This window comes from Dendrobates tinctorius, unplaced genomic scaffold (genome assembly GCF_039654945.1).
Source record: "Dendrobates tinctorius isolate UK_male_01 unplaced genomic scaffold, ASM3965494v1 ptg000120l, whole genome shotgun sequence".
In the NCBI taxonomy this organism is placed as follows: Eukaryota; Metazoa; Chordata; class Amphibia; order Anura; family Dendrobatidae; genus Dendrobates; species Dendrobates tinctorius.
The window spans coordinates 15,957,786-15,971,024 of NW_027361788.1; the positions used below are offsets into that span (position 1 = coordinate 15,957,786).

General features: G+C 40.0%; 1 protein-coding gene across 1 annotated transcript in view; it reads left to right on the plus strand.

The window, feature by feature from the left end:
• The first annotated feature begins 228 nt into the window (after positions 1-228).
• AVPR2 (arginine vasopressin receptor 2) overlaps positions 229-13,239 on the plus strand; it is a 107,896-nt gene continuing 94,885 nt past the window's right edge. The window contains exon 1 of the mRNA XM_073590778.1: positions 229-452. The gene's annotated coding sequence lies outside the window, so the exon portion shown is untranslated. The remainder of the gene's footprint in view (positions 453-13,239) is intronic.

Below are 13,239 nucleotides of genomic sequence, written 5' to 3' on the forward strand. Positions count from 1 at the left end.
CCATCACATCAGGCTGCGCTGCACAATTTTCCGGTGCAGGTCCTGCCTGTGTGCACAGAGCCTAATAATCAGGTTTAAAGAACAATTAGACATTTTTTTGTTGCCAAAAACGCTCGGAGCTGAGAAAGCGTGTGCTGAGATTTAGTGATGTGTGTGTGCCAGCCCCTGTGTGTGATACACCCTGTCCTCCTCCTCCTCCTCCTCCCTGCAGCTCCCAGTGCACAAGTAACAGCTCCTGTCAGCCACACAAGTGCAGCAGTCCAGCTACATGCAGCCCTGCACTCCACACTGGCCCCTTCAAATGTCCCTGCTCTGGAGCTAGAAGACCCCCTTAAATAAGCTCTTTAGGATTTTAAGCTGTTTGAACAAGAGCTGTCCTGTGCTTGGACTAATACAGCAGCTGACAGATGCCAGGATAGAAGGGGGGCTACCCTACCAGCACCCATCTCAAGGTAAGGGGGCTCCTAATCGTGTACTGAGAAATGGCATATAGAAAGCCCCAAATCTTCGGTGGTGTTGGGGAAATTTATCCCCTATCCATATCAATCATTGCACCTAAAGTAATGTCAAGTATTATTATTATTTATTTTATTTATTATTATTATTATTATTATTTTAATGTTTATTTATTGTTATTTAGTTATTTTAATATTATTTAATATTATTTATTAGCAGTAGTATTTATGTATTTATTTTATTAATTTATTACTATTGCTTTTTATCCTAATTGTTTTTATCTTTATTATTCTTATTTTAATTATCATTGTTAATATAGCAGCTTTTTTATTGCACATAATTATTTTAATTATTCATCTATTTATTATTATTTTACTATTATCACTATCGCTGTTATTATATGTTTATTGACATAATGCAATAATATGAAATAGTATAATTTTTTTAATTTTGTTTCTTGCATTATTATTATTGTATTTTTTATTAGCTCCAATAGCAGTGTCATTATTATTTAGCATTGTTTTTATTATTTTCTGCTACCTCTAATGTTGGTGTAATTATTATTTCATCAGCTCTAATATTATGGCACTAATAGTAATACATCGTTCTCCATGGTACGACACAAGACTCAATGTTTTTTGACAGCAAGAATATTATTGTCAGCAGCATTTTCGTTTATACATTTACAGTATCAGAACCAAGATGGATCCCAATTAAAGTCATTGGGGTCCATAGGAATTCACCAGTATTCAGTTACAAAACAGAGCTGGCATAAACACCCATCGTAGTGTGAACATAATAATATGATACAATTGACAACTGAGACAGTTTATGATCGAAAACAAATATTTATGTATATGCATTCTTCATTTTGGAACTATTTGGCATATTTAGGGAATTGCACGATGAGCAATTGCCTATTGAATACCTAGAAACCCCCCTTAATGGGTCAGAAATGGATGGAACATGGATGTAGAAGGTCTGTCTTCCATTTTTTATCCATGTTTAATGGCCGAGCCTGATCTGCAAAATGGATGAGGATAGGGCCATTCTTAAAACGGATGTGTGTATGGATCAATGAAACTCTATGGGTCCATGTGCCATCTGAGAAAAAAGTGGACAGCACACAGATGTGTCCCATGGATATGTGAATGTAACATTACAGTAATACCTAAGGCCATGTGCAGATGATGCAGATTTCCAGCGGATCCGCAGCGGCTTTTACCGAGCAGAAACGTTGCATATCCGCATTGTGATGTACAGTAGCATGTTAGGCAATAGAAAAAAAAAACGCTGTGCAGACGCTGCGGATTTTTCCGCACAATTTTCTTGTGTTTCAAAATATGCAGCATGTCACTTCTTTTGCGCGGTTTTCCACCCACTCCATTCTCCAAATCCGCAGGGGGAAATCCGCAGGGGAAAACCGCAAGAAAAATGGAAGAAATCTGCAGGAAAAATGCAGGTCATTTGACCTGCGGATTTCTTCAATTCTGCGCGGAAAAATCTGCAGGGCTAAAAAGTACGTGTGCACTTAGAATAACTGCTCTGGAGGCAGGAAAAGATGGATGACCCCTGGTGTGCTTATTGCATAATGTAGTAATATTTGCTGTTACATATTATACTGTATATGGTAATTTCCCGGGCTGCTGCCATGGGGGGAAAATAATCTGCTTTTTTTACTTTTTTTTATCTTGCTGGGGCACTTAGAGATACAATCCTCCCATGTTGTGCTCAGCTGTATTTTTCCTGAACAGATCCGAAAATCTAAGTGTTAAACTTTTTTTAAAACTTTGGCTGATGTTAACTTGCGGTTGCTCTTGTCATGGTGCTATAACATGGAAGCATCAAGGCTTAGCAATACTTCTAGGGAAGGTATGGTGCCTCATTGCTCCTTATAGCGACACACAAGGAGCAGTAATAGGAATCCTTGCAGGGTTTGTAGTACTAATGGATGTATGCATTGGCTATAAGGTGCCTGACTTCATCTGCGCCCTGTTTCCTAAAACTTGGCAGCTTTATAGAATAAGCTAAAAAAATGTTGTTAATGTTCTTCAGTTTGGCACAAATTGGCATTTAACTGCACCTTCTTGTACCAGTGCAGAAAAACAGCTGTTTTCTTCGGCATAATAATAGTTATAGAAGCATGATCTTCTTCTTTTCCTTTTCTCCTCCTTTTCCTTCTTATTATTATTTTCTTCTCATTATTCTTCTTTTCCTTCTTCATTCATTCTTCTCCTTTTTCTTCTTTGTATTGTTTCTCTACTTCTTTCGCTTCTTCCTTTTTTCCTCTTATTATTCCTTCTTCCTTCTCCTCTTCCTTCTTATCCTTCTTTCCCTCCTTCTTCCTCTTCTTCATTTTCTTCGCCTTCTCCTTCTTCGTCCTTTTCTCCTTGTTCGTATTATTATTCCTCTTCTTGTTCTGCCTTTTTTGTCTTCTATTTCTTATCAATATTTTCTTCTTCTTCTTGTTCTTGTTATCCTCCTTCTTCTTCCTACTTTTTTTCATTTTCATCTTTTCCCTTTTATATTTCTTTGAATTATTATTCCTCCTCTTGTTCTGCTTCTTCCTTATTTCTCTTTTTATTATTCCTTCCTTCTCCTCTTCCTTCTTATCCTTCTTCCCCTCCTTCTTTATCTTCTTCATTTTCTTCATCTTCTCCTTCTTACTTTTCTACTTGTTCATATTATTATTATCCCTCTTCTTCCTCCTTTTTATTCTTCCTATTCTTCTTCTACTTCTCATTATTATTTTCTTTCTTCCTCTTCTTTTTCATTTTCATCTTCAACCTTTTTTGTATTCTTCTTCTTCTGTTTCCTCTTTTTCCTTTTCTTCTTCTTATTCCTCCTCTACTTCTTCCTCATTTTTGTATTCTTCTCTGACATTTTCTACTTATTTTTATGATGATTATTACTATTTTTACAAGTTTAGTATTTGTTATTCAGCCACAACATACAGTGTATTATTCTGGGTCTTTTTTGTTGATTTTTGTTGGAATTATTTGCATATTCCTTTTTTAAGAAATAAAGCTTAAAATCTGGTCCATCTTGAGCTGGACTTATGGCAGATGGTGTCTGGTCTGCACATGTCATAAGGGCTGTCACATTTGGATAAGTGACTTGTAGATTGACGCACGTATTTCCCATAAATCTGAATATCATCTCCAGTTTTGGCTATTTTGACTTGGTCTCTAAAGCCTATGTGACAATTATTATCAGTTTTATTAGCTTTGTAGCTAACCTCTGGGTCCTGCAGCTGGCTCACTAAAAAGTCTTGCAACTTGAAACTATTGGCGGTACACCGGCTTAGTTTATATATGTTAAAAACCCTATTAAAACGGTTCCTTGGCCTCATAGAGATGATGAGTGTCTAGGTGGGGTGCCATAATTTAGACTCCGTCTGTCCAAATTAGAAAGGACTATTGGCCGGGCGCACCATTCCATAGTGGGGAGATGCTTCTAAATCCTAGGGGTGTGCCACTCTACCTTATATAGGACATTTAGAGACAGGGCTCGGACAGAAAGCTGAATCTTTTCCTAAAGTCATAAAATATGACCACAGAATAACTATGGTCAGATAAGTATAATAAAAAGCACTACACCCAAGAAGAAGAAAGTATGAAAGGGGGCAGGAAGGGGGAAGAAGTAGAAGGGGGTATGAAGGGGGTAGAAGTAGAAAAGGGTATGAAGGGGGTATTAAGGAGTTAGAAATATAAAGGGTATGAAGGTGGGTAGAAGTAAAAGAGGGTATGCAGGAGGTAGAAATAGAAATTGTATGAAGGGGGTAGAATGTGAAGAGGATATGAAGGGGTAGAAGAAGGTATAAGTAGAAAGGGTATGAAGTGGGTAGAAGAAGGTTTGAAGAGGGTAGAAGTAGAAGAGAGTACAAACGGGGTAGAAATCGAAAGGGGTATGAAGGTGGTATGAAAAAGGTAGAAATAGAAGGGGGTAGAAGTAGCAAGGACATGAAGGGGAAGACAAGGGTATGAAGGGGTAGAACTAGAAGAGAGTAAGAGGATATGAAAGGGTAGAAGTAGAAAGGGTATGAAGAGGTAGAAGAGGGTATGAAGGGGTTGAAGTAGAAGAGGGTACGAAGTGGGTAGAAGTTGAAGGGAGTATGAAGGAGGTAGAAATAGAAAGGGTGTGAAGGGGTAGACGTAGAAGAGGGTATGAGGATAAGAAGGGGGTAGAAGAGAGTATGAACATAAACACCTTTTATTGCTCAGATTTATGCTCAGTTGTCAACAAGTTAAGCATAAGGTATCAAAAGATAAAGGGAAGCTCTTGTTTGGAGCCTCTTCAGATTAGTTTTCATCTAGATAAGTTTAAAGTGGTTTACCACTTGTGTAATTATATTCTTTAAAAATGTGTTAATTTTAATTCATTTATTTTTTTGAAGTGATGACTGAATATTAATATCAGTTATGTTTCTGTATCCTTTCCACCATTTTCTTTAACAAAAAAATCAATGTGGACAACGCTCTCACCATGTGCTTGTCTGATGGCTGTAAGTTGGAGATGTGTCCAGGCATGGTAGCCATCTCTTATATCTATCATTGACTTTGATGGAGAGCCAGAGTTATCCATCCAGGATGAGTAGGGATCCAACCAATTCTACCTTTTGGCATATTTATATTCTCTATATCTATTAAATTAGGAAATTGTATTAAGCAATTACTTAAAAATGGCCTGTCACTTTCTCAAATAATGGAGTTAAATACATTGTCAAAATCCCTGAGCTAACCCTGATTCTGCCACTGTTTTCTGTTTTATTCTGTGTTACTTCATTAATGAGATATTCACGTGAGTTTCTTCTATGTGAAATCTCTGCTTGCAGACCAACTGAGTGTTTCTTGCAGTCTTCTGTGGGGTCATGCACCTTCACTCCTCCCTCCCAGCTGATCTAGCAGTCTTACAGGTTGCTGAGCTGTGACTGGCACCTTTTAGGAGGGAGGAATGAAAGCAAACGACTCCAGAGAAGACTCTGAAGAAACATCCAGTTGTGTTGCAAGCAGAGATTTCACATACTGCTCTCCAAAAGTAAAAAATGTGAATATCTCTGCAAAGGAGCGACACAGAAGAAAATGGAAAAGAGCAGCAGAATCATGAGAGGTCAGGGATTTTTACGAAATATCTACCTTACCGGTATTTATTTAGATAGTGACATGCCCTCTTTAAAATAATAGTATTATAGGGGTCGCTTCTTTTCCTTGATTTGCAGAGAATGGCATCTGTGTGTATTCTGTACCTGGGCTGCCCCTCTACCATGGTAAGTGTATTTCAGTTTAGTTTCGATACTGAAGCTTTACCCCAGGTGATGAAAGCCTAGCCACAAATCTTCTAAGCGGAGCTATTCCTGGACAGGAAGCCTGCAGGTCTGTGACCAAGCAAATGCTCTGCAGAAGCCATTATTGACAGCCTGGATAGACTGATATTACGGGGAATATTCTATGTGCCAACAGATTTAATAATAATATTGCTGCATTATAGAATAGCTTATAGTGCAATTCCCTAATATATGAATTGGCCCATATCAGGGCCTCAATGGGTCAAACCAGTCAGTGCTCACAGTATTGCACAGGGCTGGTACCGATATACTTTTTCTAGCCACCTGCCAAGTTATTGCATTAGTTCTCCACTTAAATCAATGGCGTACAACACCCTTGTGACGATGCAGTCTACTCCATCTGCATTTGTAGCCGTTCATCCTAGAAATACTTGCAGTCTAAAATTACCAGAATAAAGGGAAAGTCTTTCCCAATGTCCAGTAGCCACCATTATTTATGAACAGACAAGGAGAGATCATTTAAGATGATTGTGGAAGAATTGCATAAATAACACTTCCCAAATATGTTCTGATCAGCACGGAACTAACTTTAGGTTTATGGACCCCAGTTCAAAATCCGGTGTCCCACTTGCTATGTGTCATTTCTAATTCTGGTATTTGGGGCAAAAGGGTCCGGGTATGACTTTTATAACTGCACCCCTGCCTATCTGAGCTAAGTCAATGCTTTTGAATAATTGCATGGCTGCTGTCACACTCAGATTCTTGCACTTGTCCCTCAGTTCTCATTCATGACGAGGCCGATCCCAATGACCGTTAGGGGGTTTGCAAAGACAAGACATCAGGACGAGAAGGTGTTGCAGATGCCGATTCAACTTTCAGCAATGTAATCTCTTTTATGGCATTAAAGGAATTCTCCTCTTTTATATAAAAAAAAATGTTTAAAGGGATATTCTAATCTTGTATATTTATGGCACATCCCTAGGAAATACCATATATGTGATAGATGCAGGTTCCACCACTGTGTGGCTCAGTGGTTAGCACTGTTGCTTTCCAAAGCTGGTGTTCTGGGTTCAAATCCCATCAAGGACAACATCTGCAGGGAGTTTTTATTATTATAGCGTCATTTATTCCATGGCACTTTTTCATTTAAAAGGGGTATAAATAATAGAAACACAAGTACACTAATCTTGAACAAAACAAGTCAGTGATTGGTCCAGGAGGAGAGAGGACCCTGCCTGCGAGGACTCACAGTATACAAGAGATGGGTGAGGATAGAGTAGATGAGGGTAGAGCTGGTTGTGCAGTAGTATGGTGGACCGGGGGTTACTGCAGATTGTAGGCTTGTCGGAAGAGGTAGGTCTTCAGGTTGCTTTTGAATGTTTCCACGGTAGGTGATAGTCTGATATGTTGGGGTAGAGAGTTCCAGAGCTGGGGGGATGCGCAGGTGAAATCTTGTATGCAATTGTGGGAAGAGGGGAGTAGAGGAGGAGCTCTTGTGAGGATCGGAGGTTGCGTGCAAGTAGGTACCAGGAGACGAGGTCACAGATGTATGGAGGACACAGGTTGTGGATGGCTTTGTATGCCATGGTTAGGGTTTTGAACTGGAGTCTCTGGGAAATGGGGAACCAGTGAAAGGATTGACAGAGAGGAGAGGCCAGAGAATAGCGGGGGGACAGGTGGTTTAGTCAGGCAGCAGAGTTTAGGATAAATTGGAGAGGTGTGAGGGTGTTAGCGGGGAGGCCACAGCGCAGGAGGTTGCCATAGTCAAAGCAGGAGATAATAAGTGCATAGACTAGGGTTTTTGCAGAGTCTTGGTTGAGAAATGTGCAGATCCGAGAAATATTTTTTAGTTGTAATCGGAAGGAAGTGGAAAGTGTTGAATATGTGGTTTGAAGGAGAGATCATAGTCCAAGGGTTACCCCGAGGCAGCAAGCTTGTGGGACTGGGAAGAATGAGCAGCCATTTACTTTAATAGATAGGTCTGTTCGGGGGGGGGTTGAGTGAGATGTTAATCCATGTTAAGTTTTGGAAATCTAGCAGAGAAGAAGGAAGAAATAGCGGACAGACATTGTGGGATTCTAGTTAGTAGGGAGGAGATAGGAGATATTGGCTACAGAGAGGTAGATCTGTGTGTCATCAGCATAGAGATGATACTGAATGCCGTGGGACTCTATGAGCTATCCCAGGCAGAAGGTGTAGATGGAGAAGAGCAGGAATCTTAGAAACGAATCTTGGGGGACACCGACAGATAGGGGGCTAGATAAAGAGGTGGTCTATGAGTGGGAGGCGCTGAATGTCCGGTATATTGGGTATAAAGAGATCCAAGATAGGGCCAAGTCTGTGATACCAAGAGATAAGAGAATCTGTAGTAAGGCTGGTTTCACACTAGCGTTTTTTAGCGCTGCGCTTCGTGCGAGTCCATGCGCATGCGTCCTGCGCCCCTATCTTTTACGCGTTCGTATGTGTTTTCGTGTGCATGCGTCTTTTTGTAGTGTGCACCTAGGTGCGCCAGACGCAAACTGTTACATTTTTGGTCCGTCCGACCTGTCTCAAAAAAACACATGCGCACGCACATTTCTTTCTATGGGAACGCATGTATTTTAAGAGTTAACATGGCTAAAATAAGCGCATAGAAAACACATGATGCGTTTTTTGCATGTGATTCTATTGCGCACGAAGCGCAGCGCTAAAAAAACACTAGTGTGAAACTAGCCTAAAAGGGAATGGTCTACTGTGTCGAAGGCAGAGGACAGGTCCAGGAGAAGGAGGACAGAGTAGTGTCTCTTGGATTTGGTGGTTAGTAGTTCATTGGTGACTTTAGTGACTTTAATAAGGCAATTTCAGTGGAAGCCTAATTGCAAGCGGTCATAGAGGGAGCGGGAAGAGAGGTGTCAAGAGAGGGCTTGGGGCATGTTTAAAGCATGAGGGGAAAACACCAGTTGTTAGTGATAGGTTGAAGGGATGTGTTAGGATTGAGATGGAAGACTCGTGAGGATTGGGATGAGGTCGGACTGGAGTTTGTGTGTTTTCCCCGTGTTTCTTCTTGATTCTCCTGTTTCTTCCCACACTCCAAAGACATACTGGTAGGGAATCTCGAATGTAACCCCCAATGGGGACAGTGCCGATAATGTCTGTGGAATTAATAGAGCTATGTATGATAATGTGAGTAAAGTAAGTGGGTTTGTCAATTTTCAGAACTCCTATACAAATTAGTTTACAGTGGTGCACAATGGAGCCCAATTCTTGAGCTAAATGCAATGGGACACCCTGTTTAATCATCATATAGAATTCTGCAACTTTCTAATATTCTTTGAGCTTCCGTTTCTCACAATTTAATAGGAGTCTGCTTTTAATGAATTTAAAGGGATTGTGCAGGGCTTAACAATTGATGACGTATCAGTGGGATAGGTTATCTATATGAGATCATTGGGGGTTTTAGGCTAGATACCCTCCACCATTTAGCTGAAAACTGCTTTAGCGGGACACTGCAGCCCCTTACCATGCTTTGTGCCTGCTGCCATCTGCAGCACTTTTTCTCCTATTCAAGTGCCAAAACAAAACTTAACACTTGACCTAGACAACCCCTGATATATTGTTTCCATCCAGAACATACCTAATAGTATTTATCTAGCTCTGTGTTTGCTACTTTGTATCCGTCTCTGCTGTCCTTTGGCGAGCTGGGGCTGATACAGCAGGGTAGGAAAGAGAGAACTGTTGCAGATTTATTTTGCCCAAAGTGTTTTGATTTTTTCCCAATGTGTTTAGCATTTTGCGTAGACTGCATACAATAGAATCAATCTCTCGATTGTGAGAAATATTAGGTCTGTGTGCAATTTCACCCTCGAATAAGAAAGTCTTATCCTTGATCTGCGCTTATTTCTAATAATTTATCTTCACGTGCGATAGAGCCCTGGGGTACAACGTGCCATGTGGATGATTAATTGCGTCTCTTGTGGGTTTAACCTTTCATTTCCGACTCCATTATAAGGCGTTTTATTAAGCTGACTAATCCCATTTGGCAAATTCTATCACTGCGGTCAAACAAGACCAAATAATGATTTTATTGTGCCAACTGGAAACAGATTGACACAAAGGTAACATAATCCTCCTATTGTAACGATCCATTATTCCAGCACTTATTGAGTCAATGTCAGTCGGCGGCAAGCCTACATCATCTCTGCAAGGCGCTTAGATACCATGTCGATGAAGAAGCTTAAAACAGCCTTCCAGATTTATTGGCTCACTCCATTGTTATATGCGTAAAGAGGTTTTTCCAGTAAAGTAAATCAAAGTGATGACGTAAATTATCTTCTAAGAGTAAGTTAGACATCTCACTCACATCATCCTATTTACCCAGGTGCCCCTTTCTTCCATTAGCCTCTCCATTTTAGACCCCCAACAGTCTCACTTTTAGCCTTGAGCTTTCAGTGTATGAAAGGCTCGGGTCGCTCCATTTTCTGCCCTGACTGCCTTACTTCTGATTTTGTGCTTGCAATGCGTGAAGAAAGCCAGCTTACTGCTGCAGCCAAGCCAGCACCCTTCTCTACCTATTACAGAAATAGTCCTGCTCTATCTATGGAAAAAAAGGAGTCAGCCACCCCCTTCTCTGTCTAACTTCTGGAGAATAAGGCCTGCTTATCTAATGAAAAAAGGAGTCAGCCAGCCCCCTTCACACACAATTTTAGCCCTATTCTCTTTTTCTAAATTGGAGAAGGGGACCAGCTTTTGTACTGAATTAGGCAGTCAGCCAGCCCCCTTTATGCACAGGTCCAGTTGCTTAATTTTAGGCCAGACTGCCTTATGTTTCGTCATGTGCTTGCAGTGTGTGAAGATAGCTAGCTGACAGCTGCAGCCAAGCCAGCCCCCTTCTCTGTCTTTTGGAGAAGGAGTCCTGCTTATCTAATGAAAAAAGGAGTCAGCCAACCTTCTCTGTTTATCTGCCTAACTAATGAAAAAGGTTCAACCAGCCCCCTTCTCTGCCTATCTGTCTAACTACCGTAATAAGAAAAGGAGTCCAGAACCCCCCTTCACACACAACTCTTGCCGAACAAACATTACTTTTAGTACTAAGATTGCAGCTTGTAAAGGGTTCTGGCTGGCTGCTTTTTTAAGTACATGAGAACCCCCCTACACATAGGAAAAGGGGGCTTCCCTACCTGTTCAAATAGAGAGCCAGATAGCCTTCTTTACATCTCCAATCACTTACCTGTACGGGAAACACTGTCCGGTGTCGAGCACAGAACCAGAAGGAAGGTGGCCAGCGGTGGCGTAGCGTGCATCTCGTAGAGCCCAGTGCAAAATCTCCAACAGGGCCCCATTTATTGCAGGTCTTTAATTTAATAGTCTTCATATGGACCAAAAGTACTTTTTAGGACTCCCTTAGGCTCAGGGGCGCTGATGCAATTGCAACCACTGCACATATTATAGTTACGTCCCTGGTGGCCGTATAATCTCTGAACAACAAACATTAAGGAGAATTAGATAGACACTTACGTGTGTAAATCAGACAGCATCGGCCTGAGCAATGACATAATACTGGATTTAAGAAAGGCAAAGGGCCAACTCACAGGAGAAAATCGTGGCTTGCACTTCTTCACTTTAAGTCTCAAACGAGTTTCCATTAGGTCCTTTAACAAGAATAAAACGCAACCAAAAACAAACCTGATCCAACTGAAACCTCTACTGGTGAAATTATATTTTCTTTGTCTGTATTTCCTTAATAAAAAGCATCAGGAACGCTATATTGATGATGTTTTCTGACTTGACCCCTTAAAAAACAATAGTAACAATTAATCATACAACCAGAAAGAGTTTCCAATTCATTCCCAGGTCATGAGAATTACATTGTAGAAATCAGCTACTTCTCCTTATAGAGCAAACTCAAGCTACACGTTCACTGTCATACACAAAATCACTTTATCTCCATTACAAGGATGCAGTTATCCAAGCTATAAAAGAAACATGATCCCCGACCTCAGGACTATGTCATTCCACACTGTTAACTTGCGTAAAAATGTGTTTATTCTTGATGGAAGATTAGCTCATATTACTGTAGCTATGTGACCATTTCTGGAATGGAGCGTTCCAGCAAACCACAGGTTAATTTAGGACTGAGTGACATACAGAGCGAATAAAATGAAAAGATATGGGGTTGGAATAACATATTACTGTCATTGCCCATAAAAATGAGCATTTATTAACTAATGACATAAGATTCAGTTTAGAGTTTTACGTCCTTCGTATGAAGAGCAAGAACAGATATTGGGCACTCTACAAATCGCGGCTCTCCTGTCTCTCATATTCTGCACTCACCTACAAAGTAAAATGCCCAAGTACTTAAAGAGAAGCTATATTCCGAAAATGACCTGTTGTTTAAATTAGGTTTTTGTGTTAATTGTTTTTTTTTGCCAATTTTTTTCTGTTTTCATATATCACAATCTGTATCAAAAATCAAAAAAATGTAAATGTTGCAACTTTCCTGCCTGCCACTGTTTTTTTTAGTCTATAACGATCTTTTTTTCCAGAAACAACACATGTACATAGCCACAATGGTCAGACCTTTACCTTATGTTGTGTATTGAAGTATCTAATGAGCGAGTGTAATTGGCATTTTTTTTATTTTTACATATTTCAATCTGAGTTCAAAGTAAAAATAAAAACAGAAATCTTGCAACTTTCCCAACGGCCACTGAGGCTTTTTTACACTGTCAATTGTTTCAGGAAACAATGCATGTACATAGCCACAATGGTTAGACCCAAACTTTCTCTTGTATTGAAGTATCTAATGAGCATTTGCAGATGTCATTGTGAAGAGAGGGGGAGCTGTAACGTCACCTATTGCGATTGGTGGATCATGTGTTACCTGTCATTGTAATCCTGCCTCTCATGATAATGAGCCTGCTGAAAACTTTCCCAAATGACAGGAAGTATGAGCCTTAACAACCTTAGCGGCCAGAGTGAAAATTGAAAAATTGCAAATTTTTTTTGTTTCTTTAAATCATATGAAAAAAGCCATTTTTTAACAATATAACACAAAACTTGATTTAATCAATAGGTTATTTTCTGACAATAGCTTTCTTTTTAGTATGACAACCATCTCTCAAAATGTAGGGTGAAAAGGAGTGCTGGTAAAGTCATTAGTGGTATCCAGAAGATGATGGAAATCCATCATAATGACCAAAGCTAGCAAATAAAGTAACCATTAGTTTTTTCAGTGGAGTAGAGCAGGGTTCCCCAACTCCAGTCCTCAAGGCCCATCAACAGGTCAAGTTTTCAGGATTTCCTTATTATTGCCCAGGTGATAATTGCATCACCTGTACAATACAAGGGAAATCCTGAAAACATGACCTGTTGGTGGGCCTTGAGGACTGGAGTTGGGGAACCCTGGAGTAGAGGACACCCTTCTCGTTTTACCCTAATTGAAACCTATTCCAACTTGCTATGAGACTACTCCAAAAGTTTGAAATTTTTTTTAAAGTTTAAAACTAAATTGTAAAGTT